This window comes from Polypterus senegalus, chromosome 17 (assembly GCF_016835505.1).
Source record: "Polypterus senegalus isolate Bchr_013 chromosome 17, ASM1683550v1, whole genome shotgun sequence".
NCBI classification, from domain to species: domain Eukaryota; kingdom Metazoa; phylum Chordata; class Cladistia; order Polypteriformes; family Polypteridae; genus Polypterus; species Polypterus senegalus.
This window is the reverse complement of record NC_053170.1, coordinates 5,999,802-6,013,187: the sequence shown is the minus strand read 5'-3', so window position 1 is coordinate 6,013,187 and position 13,386 is coordinate 5,999,802. Positions and strand designations below refer to the sequence as shown.

The window sequence follows — 13,386 nt, the reverse complement described above, 5'->3', positions numbered from 1 at the left end:
GACAGATAATATTAGATAAAATTAAAAATGAAAGAAAGAAAGAAAGAAAGAAAGAAAGAAAGAAAGAAAGAAAGAAAAGTTTGTATAGTACCTAGCATGTCGAACAGTGAAAAATAAGATTAGATAAAATTAGAAAGAAAGAAAGAAAGAAAGGTTTATATAGTGCCTTGCATGCCAAATGGTGACAGATAATATTAGATAAAATTAAAAATTAAAGAAAGAAAGACATCTATTAGTGCCGTCAGGTCCACTGGACTTTGTTCGCGCCTTCGGTAGCCTGTAGAAAGATCTTTTTCCGAATAACAAAATACTGGCCAGCCTGTATCTTGACAGTGACATGTCACCTGGCTGTGTCACCTGGCTGTCACCTAAACCCTTCAAGTGTTATTGAAGGTTTGTGTGATGTGCAGCTAAAGACTGGCATTATTTCTATTGAAGGTCCTGTAAGTAAACAGACAACAAACAGCTTCAGGGTTTGGGGCACCATTTAGTGAACCCCCATTTTAATTATTTAAAAAGAAAAAAGAAAACAAAGAAAACGCATTCAACAAGCGTTAATGTCTTTGGACACAAAATCTAAGATCGTGGATCTTCTGACTTTGAGGACATCTGGCAGGAAGACGCAGGTCCAAGCGTATGACATCTGTGGTGGTTTAGCCATTCAGTCTCCTGTTCTGTAAATGGAGGAAGAGAAGAGACATTAGGACACAGCGCCAACCCCTGGAGTGGCAGGGTACTACCATTCCTAGAGCCTATAAGCTGTCCATCAGCTCAGATCCATTGGGTTGGGATGCCCAAACCGTGAGGTCATGAATGTGGAACAGAGCATCAGCATTAGTGTGGAGAGAACCCCCATGATGGAGGACCTTGAATCGATAAAGCTGAATGTCCAAGAAGCACCTGGTGGACATGCAGATTCAACTCTCTACAAAGCGCCATCCACTGGAGAGGTGCAGGGTCAGTCATGAGACAACTCACAACCCAGGAGGTGGTGCCTCAGTGGGTTAATAGCCCACTTAATGACACTAAGGGGACATCTTCAGGGCTCCAGACAGGTAAGATATTCCACCCTGAGTCAATTTGTGGGCAGACCATAGCTGATGTAGACAGAGCTCGTTCAATTCCATCCTTTTTAATCACAGCAGATGCTGTTGCTCTCTCGTGTGCTTTTCTGCCTTTGAATTTTATTGCACCATTAAATAGTGTTGTCCCAGCGTACCCCAAATCGTCAGGCTGACTCTCTCTCTTTTGTCTTCTTATATTCCAGCAATGGCACCTGCCAAAGACAAAAGAATCTTTTAAAAAATATTTGCTATCTCTTGCCTTACGTGTCCCTTCGGCACATTTCCTCGGTGTCGGCGTGTGTGTGAACGCCTCATCACTGGCGCCCCCTATCTCGAGCACGTTCCTGTAAAGCCTGTTTCTGTCGCTCTGTCATGATTTTTTCTCACCTCCAGTTCAGTGTTAAACTTTGTCAAACACGTGTGCATGGGAAACAGATAAAGGGCCTAAATAATAGTAAATCTATGCCAGACCAGAGGGCGGCAGATTGTGCTGACTGTCTCTCTCAGTCTTTTGCAGACCATTCCCAGGAAATCCTGCTTGATTCCGGCACCACTGCATGACATCATTTCCAGTTCTGGTGCCACCAATGATGTAACTTCCGGCCAAAAAAAAAAACACCACTCCTGGTTTCTGGCGCCAGCAATGACATCACTTCCGGTCATGAAGACGTCACTTCCTGCTCCACCACAAAACGATGAGGTCACTTCCGGCCACGAGGATGTTGCTTCTGGTTTCAGTGCCAGTAATGTCGCATTCCCTACTCTTGCTTAAAACGTCCATTTTGTCTCAAGGCCAGTCAGTTCTGTTTTGGACTCTGTTCTATGCACATCGTGCTTATTTCAAATGAACATTTTGCAGCCAGGAAACAATGGATGGGTGGCTGTCCCAAACCTTTATGATGTCTAGGACTCATTCTTATGACAACTGTCAGTCGTGGAAGGTTGAATCTCTCAGCGTATGCCTTTACTGCTCCTTGTGTGTCTCACACGTGCACTTCCTCTTTTGAGGGGTCACCAAAGCCGGCCTGACCAATCAGATTGTTCTGAGGGACTGGACACACACACGTGCATGTTTTGTTATATAGACGTACAATGTATTGTGGTGAAAATAATGACTCAAAAAGTCTCGCAAAGAGTTGGGGAAAGACCCCGTATAATGTCTTTGGACAAAATGAAATGACAAATAGCAAAGAGGATCAAAATAAGAACATTTGACATACATTGGGTTTTTAATAACAAAATGGTGGCAGGAAATGAGGTTGACAGGAAATGACATCACAAGCAGATGGACAGAAGTGACGTCATCATTGAGGACCGGAAGTTGCGTTGTTCTGGCAAGACTGGAAATGATGTCATTGTGGCAGAGCTAGAAAGTGACGTCATAAAGAGGAGCTGGAAGTGAAGTCATCTTGGGAAAGCCAGAAGTGGAAGCTATTTTGAGTGACCGGAAGTATTGACGGTGAGTTACCGTTGATCTGCTTTAGTGCTGTTGATGGAGAGAGAGAGAGAGAGAGAGAGAGAGAGAGAGAGAGAGAGAGAGAGAGAGAGAGAGAGAGAGAGAGAGAGAGAGAGAGAGAGAGAGAGAGAGAGAGAGAGAGAGAGAGAGAGAGAGAGAGAGAGAGAGAGAGAGAGAGAGAGAGAGAGAGAGAGAGAGAGAGAGAGAGAGAGAGAGAGAGAGAGAGAGAGAGAGAGAGAGAGAGAGGGAGAGAGAGAGAGAAGTAGAGAGAGAGAGAGGCATTAATACGTTTAATCAACCCTTGTAGTATCACTCACTACTTGTGGGCTTGTTGGCTGCCTCGTAAGCGCATGTGTGTGACAATATTAATATACAGTATATATATACTATATATCATACATATATATACTGTATATACTATATATACTATATATCATACATATATATATACTATACTGCCAAGTTGTTTGCCTGCCTGTGGTAAAGTCATCCCTGATGGAGGATCACAAGAATCATGGGAAAGAGGGGTCCTTTCATCAGAGCAACGTTTCAGCTGTGGCATGGCCAAATGGGGAGGCAGCTAGATGGATGAGGTCTCCAGGACTCTAAAAATATCCAAACCTAATTATGTCATATCATCTACTGTTAAACTGTACTTCTAAAATTTTTATTATTATGTTGCATTAAGGAATTGTTCTGTTCTGTGTATTGTATTGTATTGATCCCCTACTTTTGACACCCACTGCACGCCCAACCTACCTGGAAAGGGGTCTTTCTTTGAACTGCCTTTCCCAAGGTTTTTTTGGGAGTTTTTCTTTGTCTTCTCAGAGTCAAGGCTGGGGGGCTGTCAAGAGGCAGGGCCTGTTAAAGCCCATTGCGGCACTTCCTGTGTGATTTTGGGCCATACAAAAATAAACTGCATTATATTGTATTGTATTATACTGTATATACTATATATCATACATATATACATACTATACTGTATATCATACATATATATATACTATACTGTATATACTATATATAGTATATATCATACATACAGTATATATACAGTATACACACACACTAATACATATATATATATACATACAGTATATATGAGGGAAGTCAAAAAGTAAAGGGATTTTTTTAATTTCTCTTTTCAGAGTTTGGTAACACTGCTCGTATCCAGCGCTGAATGAGTGCAGTCGCCAACACTTCTGTACAACGTGTAACTCTTATTCCCGCGTTATTCGTTGGAGTGTAGCAGACCGTTAAACATGACAGCTCCATTGTCGATCTGCACCTTTGTCTGCGGAAGGTGTTAAACCTGCGGACATTATTCATCGAATGCAAGCACAGTATGGTGACAACTGTTTATCGCGAAGCAAGATCTACGAATGGATAGAGTGCTTCAAACAGGGAAGAACTTCTTTATGTGACGAAGAAAGATCGGGCAGGCCATCAACGTCAACCACTGAGGACAATGTGATAGTTGTTGATTGCAAAATTGGTTGCAGATGCAACCGAAAAAAAAAATTTTCCGACGGAATCAAAAAACTTGTGAAACGTTGGGAAAAGTGCATTGAAGTCCAGGGAGGTTATGTAGAAAAATAAGGTATGTTTCACATTTCTATCATTAGAATAAATGCCCCTTTTCTCAAATGTCCCTTTACTTTTTGACTTCCCCTTGTATATGTATATTAGAGAATTAGAAGATTTGGAAAACCTGGACAAGAACAGGCCATTCAGCCCAACAAAGCTCACCAGTCCTGTCCACTTAATTCTTCTAAATAACATCAAGTGACAGTTTGAAAGTCCCTTAAGTCCTCCTGTCTACCACACTACTTGGTCACTTAGTCCACGTGTCTGTGGTTCTCAGAGTAAAGAAAAACTTCCTAAGGTTTATGTGAAATTTCTTGTGCTGTTGTGTCCTTTTTTGTAGCCTGGAGACCCAAACTGCACACAGGACTCCAGATGAGGCCTCACCAATGTGTTATAAAGGTTGAGCAGAACCTGCTGTGACTTGTACTCCACACATCAAGGCGCTATATAACCGGACACTCTGTTAGTCTTCTTAATGGCCTTTGAACACTGTCTGGAAGTCGATAGCTTAGAGTCGTAAATCCTTCTCATAAGGTGGACTCTCGATTTTCAGACCCCCATTGTGTACTCAAACCTCACATTTTTACTCCCTATACGTGTAATTCTTTACATTAACTGACATTAAATATTATCTGAACAAGCCTGTCTGCTGCCCAAGTCCTTCTGTGATGATTTAACGGATTCCAAATTATCTGCCAATCCACCTGTCTTGGTATCATCTGTAAACGTCACCAGCTTGACTTCTATTCCTATCTAAATCATTTACATGTATTGAAGTGTATTATATGTCAATACACTCGCGCTAGTCAGACACACGTGATTAGAGATCTTCGCAGGGCTCCTCCTAGGGTGTCATGTATACTCCACACAGCGAGAGGGCGCACTTGCTCTTTCTAGCTGACAAATGATGCAACTTACTCCCCAGTCCCACAACACTCGCTTCTTCCACCTCCACTGGCGTTTATAGACGCAACAACCCAGAAGTAGGCATTCAGTAGCGGACAAACATCTGAGAGACGCTGAATCTGACTGTCCACCCTCAATTTTTTTATTTTTTTTATTTTTTTTTTACCATTTTCAGTTTTTATTCCATTTAAACGGGGTTTTTATCACGGAGACACCCCAATGCTTCATCTTGTCTCGTCTTTCTGCTTTATTGTAAAGTCCCAGTCAGTGTTGCACAAGTTCACACCTCACAAGAACGAGCTCAAAGTTCAGTTCACTCCGATTAAAAGGAATAAATTCACGTTCATAGTTCACCATTTCAGTTTTGATCTCGTTCATGTTCAGTTCGTTTTGTATTTTTTAAGGAGTGAAAATAAATGACCGCTGGGTTTACTTTTTTTCAATTTTGCATGCCTTATATCAGGCTATTACAGTGTTCTTGAATAAAATACAATAATAATGAAGACTTTTTAAAATGTTAATACACTTTATTGAGTTATATCCAGCAATAAACACGTATAACCATATATGCTAATATCCTTCCGGTCAAAAAAGGAATTAATTAAACAGATGCAAGTATCCTTATAAATGACCGCTCTGTTTCCAACCGTGTGACACAAATGGTGACTTTGGAGCCAGCGGGTATAAGTAAACTAACCGATTACACTGCCGGTCAAAATTCGCGTCACATATTGCGTGTCCAACGGGGAAAAAGCTAAAGTGGCCTCGCGAAGTCCAACGTTTTCCTAAAAGCGGAGCTTCACCGCGTGCTCGAGTCAGCGGGGGTGCCGTTTAAGCACAGGCAGGCAGACACAGACAGCGCCGATTTGATTTGACGATATTTTTTCCGAATACAAATAAGTGGCAAAGAAAAGTGATTGAAATAAATATTTGTAAAAATCCACTATTTGTGCTCATCTGAATACCGTATTCGGATTCGGCTCCACCCCTACATTACAGGGTAAGGCAACACGTTTAATCTGGACCGTAACCAGATCGAGAATGTCAGCGAAAACTGAACTCGCTCACGTTGGGGTTCTTCGCTTGCAAATGCGTAACGTTCACCGTTCTTAGAAAGATGATCTTGTTCAATGAAGGCGCTCTTTGGAACTCGTTCATGCACAATATCGGTCCCAGTAGTGGGAGCGATGGAGGACTGAACTTGGCACTCTGTGCAGTGCGCGACATTTCCTTCTGCGGTCGGACCTGCTACCTCGATAATCATCCATCCATCCATCCATTTTCTAACCCGCTGAATCCTAACTACAGGGTCACGCGGGTCCGCTGGAGCCAATCACAGCCAACACTGGGCACAAGATAAGGAACAAATCCCGGGCAGGGCGCCAGCCCACCGCAGGACGCATACACCCACACACCAAGCACACATTAGGGACAATTTAGGATTGCCAATAGATAGATAGATAGATAAGGCACTATATACGTGATAGATAGGCACTATATGATAGATAGATAGATAGATAGATGTGAAAGGCACTATATGATAGATAGATAGATAGATAGATAGATAGATAGATAGATAGATAGATAGATAGATAGATAGATAGATAGATAGATAGATACTTTATTAATCCCAAGGGGAAATTCACATAATCCAGCAGCAGCACCTAACCTGCATGTCTTTAGACTGTGAGAGGAAACCGCAGGACACGGGGAGAACATGCAAACTCCACGAAACCGGGTCTCCTTACTGCGAGGCAACAGCGCTACCCACTGCGCCACCGTGCCACCCCATCAATGATCAGCCTTTCCTAAACCCCACTCAGGTATTCTGCATGCGGCCCCCTCCAGCTGCTTCATTCCTGGGGTCCGTGACAGCCCACACGAACACTTTTTCTTTCCATTTCTCTGAACTGACGTATCCCAGAGGTTCCAAACGACAGGCTCGCTGTTGGCCGCACACCAAGCAGCAGAGAGTCACGGTTTTCTTGGGACCCCCATATCTGGGGTGACCAGATTCTCCCTGATGGTATGCTGGTCTCCCAGTTTAAGGAAGTGGAAGGTTTTTTGGGGACTGGGGGGAATTGCGTTTTTCCGATTCTATATACAAACACATTTACACTGTTGGGACATCTCTAAAGAATAAGACTAAAGAAATCCGGCCATTAAAGCCACTCCTATATTTTGGTATTTTATTACTCGTGGATTTTAAACAGCAGTCGCTGCGGCGTATTGCTATGTCACAGTGCTACCTGTGACGCTACTCGCACATACGACAGCTGAAGTGAATTTGAAAGGCCTATTCTGCGGATCAGATCGCATTTTATTTTTGCCCCAATGGTTTCAAAGATGGCATCTTCTGCAAGTCCTGGCCTACCTGGCACACTTGGTCTTTTTTTTTTTTGCCATTCATCCGCTGAGTTATATCTCTGCGTCCTCCACAGACAAAACAGAACATCTGACTCCCCGTGTCTGGCCAATCATTTGCTGTTCTCTGAACCAAATGCGTTTTTCTCCGAAAATTGAGATTCTCTAAGTCTCCCAGCACTTAGTCGTATTGATGGATTAAGCAAGGCATCTGAGAAGTCTGGGCTTTAAAAGATTGCGCCGGGTCAGTTCCCAGTTTGTTTCATAAGTGCTGAGTATCCGATTGGTCGGATGCAGTACTTCCTGTTGTAAAAAGAGCTGATTTGATTGGTTGGTTTTGAATACTCCGCCCCAAAGTGGTCTTTGTACAACAACTGGCATACTGCTCTGTCGATGAACTGAGAAACATTTTAAAAAAAATAAATCAGAACGCCAAAATTGGGCAAGAAATATGTTATGGTCACATAAAAGTCCTCAACAGCTTGAGGATTGTGCCACTTGACGCCATGTCCACACCAAGAAGGCTATGCATTTATTTTACAGCACCTTGCAGCACCACCCACTACAAAAACAACCCACCTGGACTGGGACCCGAGTGCATTGTGGGTCTATTTGCAATTTTGCAATGTTACCAATTCTAATTCAGGATCTCAATGGTCCAATCTGCTTAACAAGTAAGTATCACGGAAAGCGGATGGCATTTTGTCAGATAGGATTCATCTGCTACATTCCTGATTCCAGTTGTTGCTATCAGGTCAGAGGTTCACACTTCCAAGGATGAAAAATAACCGGATCGTCGCAAATGCTCTTAATCTGCTAAATAAGTTCAATTTTAATAAACATCCACAGATTTAAATCATAGGATGAACAGTCAACTTTTGCATCAGCCGTTAATCGTAGTTAGTATCATGCTCACTCAGTGCCATTTGAAGTCTGTATGGAGCCCTTGGTGGGACTAACAGTTGTCACCCTTTATTGTTCTAAGCGGGGAGAGGGGGGTCTGGAGTTTGTGTCCCTTCAGTGGAACAAATGACATCCCTTTGTGAATAAAATGTGGACTTTAAGGGTCGTGTACCCCTTTACTTGCATAAACGGTGCCCAGCAGATAATGGCGCCCATTCAGTGTCATCAGAGTTCGATGACCGGGGTGAGGGTCTCCACTCGGGTTTACTTTCATTCATCATAGTTTGACAACAATGTGGGTGCTAAAGTAAACAGCGCCCCTTAGTGTACATAGCGGAAATGACCGAGCCTTCTTCTTCTTCTGTAGCTATTTCCCTTTTCATATGGAGGTCACTAATTTTTTGACTAGACTTCTCCAACAGGGGTTTCGGTGTGATTTTTACAGCTGGATGTTTTTACTGACACAAACCCTCCCCATTTCTCAGGGGGCCAGGGCAATTTGAAACATGTGCCCCTTCAGTAGCACAAACAGTGCCCTTTAGTGTACATACTGGACGTGGCTTCTCCTTCATCACCATCTTCACCATCTTCATCATTTTCATTATCATCTACTTCTTCTTCATCTTCATTATCATCATCATCTGCTTCTTCTTCATCAACATTTTCTTCATCATCATCGTCATCTTCTTCTTCTGTAGCTATTTCCCTTTCCATATGGGGCTCACTATATTTTGGACTAGACATCTCCAACAGAAGTTTCAGTGTGATTTTTTCAGCCAGGTGCTTTTCCTGACACAAACTCTTCCCATTTATCAGTAGTTTGAAGCACGTGCACCTTCAGTAGCACAAACAGCACCCTTTAGTGTACATGCTGGAGATGACTTCATCTTCTTCCTCTTCTTCATCGTCATTTTCCTCTTCTTCACCATCTTCATCATCAACTTCTTTTATATCGTTAACATGTTCTTCTTCATCAACAGAGGTTTCAGTGTGATTTTTACAGCTGGATGTTTTTACTAACACAAACTTTCCCCATTTCTCAGGGGGTCGGATGAATTTGAAACATGTACACCTTCAGTAGCACAAACAGCACCCCTTAGTGTACATACTAGACATGACATCTTCTTCATCATCATTGTCTTCATCATCTTCATTATCATCTACTTCTTCTTCCTCTTTATTATCATCATCATCATCTTCTTCTTCTTCATCAACATTTTCATTATCATCATCATCTTCTACTTCTGTAACTATTTCCCTTTTCATATGGGGGTCACTATATTTTTGTCTAGACATCTTCAACAGAAGTTTCAGTGTGATTTTTACAGCCAGATGCTTTTCCTGACACAAACTCTTCCCATTTATTGGTAGTTTGAAACATGTGCACCTTCAGTAGCACAAACAGCACCCTTTAATGTACATGCTGGTGATGAGTTCTTCATCTTCTTCCTCTTCTTCATCATCATCTTCTTTTACATTATCATTATCATCATCATCATCATTATCTTCTTTTTCATTATCATCTTCTTCATCATCATCATCATCTTCTTCTTTTTCATTATCATCTTCTTCACCATCATCATCATCATCATCATCTTTTTCATTATCATCTTCTTCTTTTTCATTATCATCTTCATCATCATCATCTTCTTCTTCATCAACATCTTATTCATCATTATTATCTTCTTTTTCTTCTTCATCAACATCGCCTTCTTCATCATTATCATCTTCCTCTTCTTCATCATCATCTTCTTTTTCATTATCATCTTCTTCATCAACATCTTATTCATCATTATTATCTTCGTTTTCTTCTTCATCGACATCGCCTTCTTCATCATCATCATCTTCTTCTTCTTCTTCCTCTCCTTCTTCCTCTTTTGTATCTATTCCCCTTTTTATATAGGGTTCACTATTTTTTTTTTTACTTCTCCAGCAGACGTTTTGCTGTGATTTTTACAGCCGGATCCAACCTCCCCATTTATCCGGGCAAAGGTCTGACTCCAAAATAGATGCTGGATTAGTCGACAAAACAGAGCACAGTGGTCAAAAATCCAGAAATTCACAAAAGTACAAAGTTAATCAGAAATCCCAGAAAACTCACCAACACCAGTGCCCTCAATGAAACGCAAGGGACTGTGGGTTGTTGCTGAGGGCAGCATCTTGATGGTGATTGGCAGGTGGCCCCGCCTCTTAAGGGTTCCGCCCACAAGGTACACAGAACATAACAGAACATACTTCTACCCAGTGCCGCTGCTAGGTTATTTTGTGTCATAGACAAAGCTTATTAGTGTGCCAACCGACTGTTTAGTAGCTAACCAGTGCAGCCGGGTCCCCCACTCCTTATGATCTGCACCCTTGGTGAATGCCTAATTCACCTTAATGGTGGTGCCAGCTCTTGGTATCTGGAGTGTGCATCCCATAACCATCATAAATGGTGTCCCCTCAGATGATGGTGCCCCCCACATTAAGTAACTTTAGGTGCCCACCTACATTCCCAAATGGATTGACCAGCTGTTCACTCACCGCTATATTTTATTTGTTTGCACTAAATGTCTGTTTCCTGGCTGTGGTCTTTATTGGTGCGTATTTAATGTTACATCACAGTCTCTCCATTAAACCTGCAAATGGACCGAATGTGCCTCTTGGGATGATACAATTGAAATGAATGATTCTACAAGCCCTGGGTTTGCGTCCCGGAAGGATCCCCCAGACTTGGTCAAAACCACTGATGACTGACTGATTGTGCTGCTTCAGTGTCACCTCCATCAGGCAGAGCGGTCAACTGAAGAGTTTTCTCAAACTGCATTATAAGATGGCATGATGTTCAGAAAGATCAGCACAAAGCCACTTGAAATCGGAACCTCTACAAGAATTTTGGTTTAATTTCACTTTTCTTGATTTCTCATCCAGTTCAGGGGTTTCTTTTCATTATCTTTCCCTGCGTGGAGTTTGCATGTTCTCTCCATGTCTGCGTGGGTTGGGTGCATTGGCGATTCTAAATTGTCCCTGGTGTGTGTGTGTGTGTGTGTGTGCCCTGCAGTGGGGCTGGCACCCTGCCCGGGGTTTGTTTCCTGCCTTGCACCCTATGTTGGCAGGGATTGGCTCCAGCAGACCCCCGTGACCCTGGCGGGTTGGATAATGGATGGATGAATTTATTAAAATCAAATAACATTCTGTATAATCAAGTGTCTTGTCATTAAGCAAGTGGGTGTGTGCGGCCTGAACCAACCCTGACTAGTTAACTGGCGGGCACTTCGATACTCACAGGTAGCCAGCTTGGCTTTGCCAGTCGACTAAACCTGCAGGTAGTTGGCTTATCTTACAGTCTTCTTTATTTTTATTTTTTGAAGTGTATAAGTCTTATATTATAGTGATATTCAATGGCTGCGCTCTTTCTATCGCTTACTTGATTCCATTTCTTCGCTGACGCCTTTTCGTCCGCACCTTAAAAAAACCCAATTTATATTCATTTATGAATCCTCCTTGACTTTGCGTCAGCTCTCGGTGTCAAGAGCCACATCCAAAACTGTCACTGGCAGAAGACTAAAGATCAGTCCTGTCGATGCTGTCACCTTCTAACAAAAGGTGTCACTTTTGGCCACCCGCCAATTTCCGAGGAGACTCGATAGGAAAGAACGGAGTGGCCGCCCAGCAGGGAGCGGGTTAAGTCTCTGAGGCGCAGGGTGTGGGAGCCAGTAGAGCAAATGTCACCGGTCCCTGTGTCTCCTGGAGACAATCAATGACACCCACCTAAAGGACAGCCCCATTCTAGCGTGCAAAAGCAACCTTAGACTCCGCTCTCCAAAAAAAAAAAAAAAACAGCCTGTTGTGCCCGGGGTGACGGCGCTCGAAATGCAGCGCCATGAGAGCTGCAGCGCCGCCTAAATCGCTAATGCGCCAAAGCCTCTCAGGTTTCCGCAACATCAAAAACGACGATAAATGTGCCTTTAATCCGCCTTTCTTTCTCTCTACCCCCTTCATTTTAAACTTACCTGTCAAGAAAGACGCTGGGTGCGCTCACTTCAAACGCTTAGCCGTGGAGCGCCGGTGCCTGGGAGTGCTAGCGAGGGGCGCCACTGCCAACGCCGGCTTCGCGAGGGAACGTCAAGCCATCCGTCAAGTGATCTGCCAGTGTGCCCGTCAGGCATTGCGAGCGCTCCTGCCACACGCTGTGCGCGTCAAGAATTTGCGCAAAGAGCACGACGTGAACTGTTGGTCTTCGTTTTACACGATAAGAGATCAAGCAAACGGCCTCGTCTTGTGTACTGGTGCGCGTGCGCGTGCCTGACGCGTACATTCACATATATTTTATGCGACCCGCTCCCCCGTGAAAAATGTAATTTTATGTTATAAAGCGGGCAGATTCGGTGTTTAGTTCATTCATCGCGTTCCTACTATACGATAATAAAGAGAAATGTGATGGCTGTGAATGCCTTCACCCTTTAAAATAAAAGTGCCCGAGAGTGTCATCAGGGGAACCATTTCACCCATCCACATGAAGGTTCCAGAAAGATTTTTTTTATTACATATTTAGATAAGTAACAGGCTCCGTAGTGTAAATAATTATGAATAACACATCAGTCAGTCGGTCAGTCAGTCATTATTCAACCCGCTATGTCCGAACACAGGGTCACGGGGTCTGTTGGAGCCAATCCCAGCCAGCAAAGGACGCAAGGCAGGAACAACTCCCCGGGTAGGGCGCCAGACCACCGCAGTGAATAACACATCAGTAAAATATAAATGGCATATAATTTTTAAAAGACTCTCGCTCCACACAATAACACAGGCTAATTTCAAGTTTTCTTAATCTCTTATGTCCTGCTAGGTAACCAGCCATAGATTAAGATTTATTTTTACATATTAGAAAGTTTTTAATGTCGAAAAGAACCAATTTCATATGCAAAGAACCCAGAAGGAAATGGTGCTCGGTCAAGCAATGGTTCTACCACACAACCCAGTAAAGAACCATCAATTGCTACTAAAGAACCATCATGGCAGACATCATAACATGTAAATGCGGTTATCACAGTTGTGTGCAGTGCCTTGCAAGACTCCTAAAATGTTGCAGGATCCAGTGCTTGTTTTAATATAGCGCCTTTCTGCCTA

General features: G+C 42.9%; 1 long non-coding RNA gene across 1 annotated transcript; it reads right to left on the bottom strand.

Annotated features, from left to right (window-relative positions):
- Positions 1–467: 467 nt before the first annotated feature.
- Positions 468–12,542, bottom strand: LOC120517841. The gene is made up of 2 exons (XR_005631114.1): positions 12,273–12,542; positions 468–674 (listed from the first exon to the last, which is right to left on the bottom strand). It is a non-coding gene; the product is annotated as an uncharacterized LOC120517841 (long non-coding RNA).
- Positions 12,543–13,386: the final 844 nt, after the last annotated feature.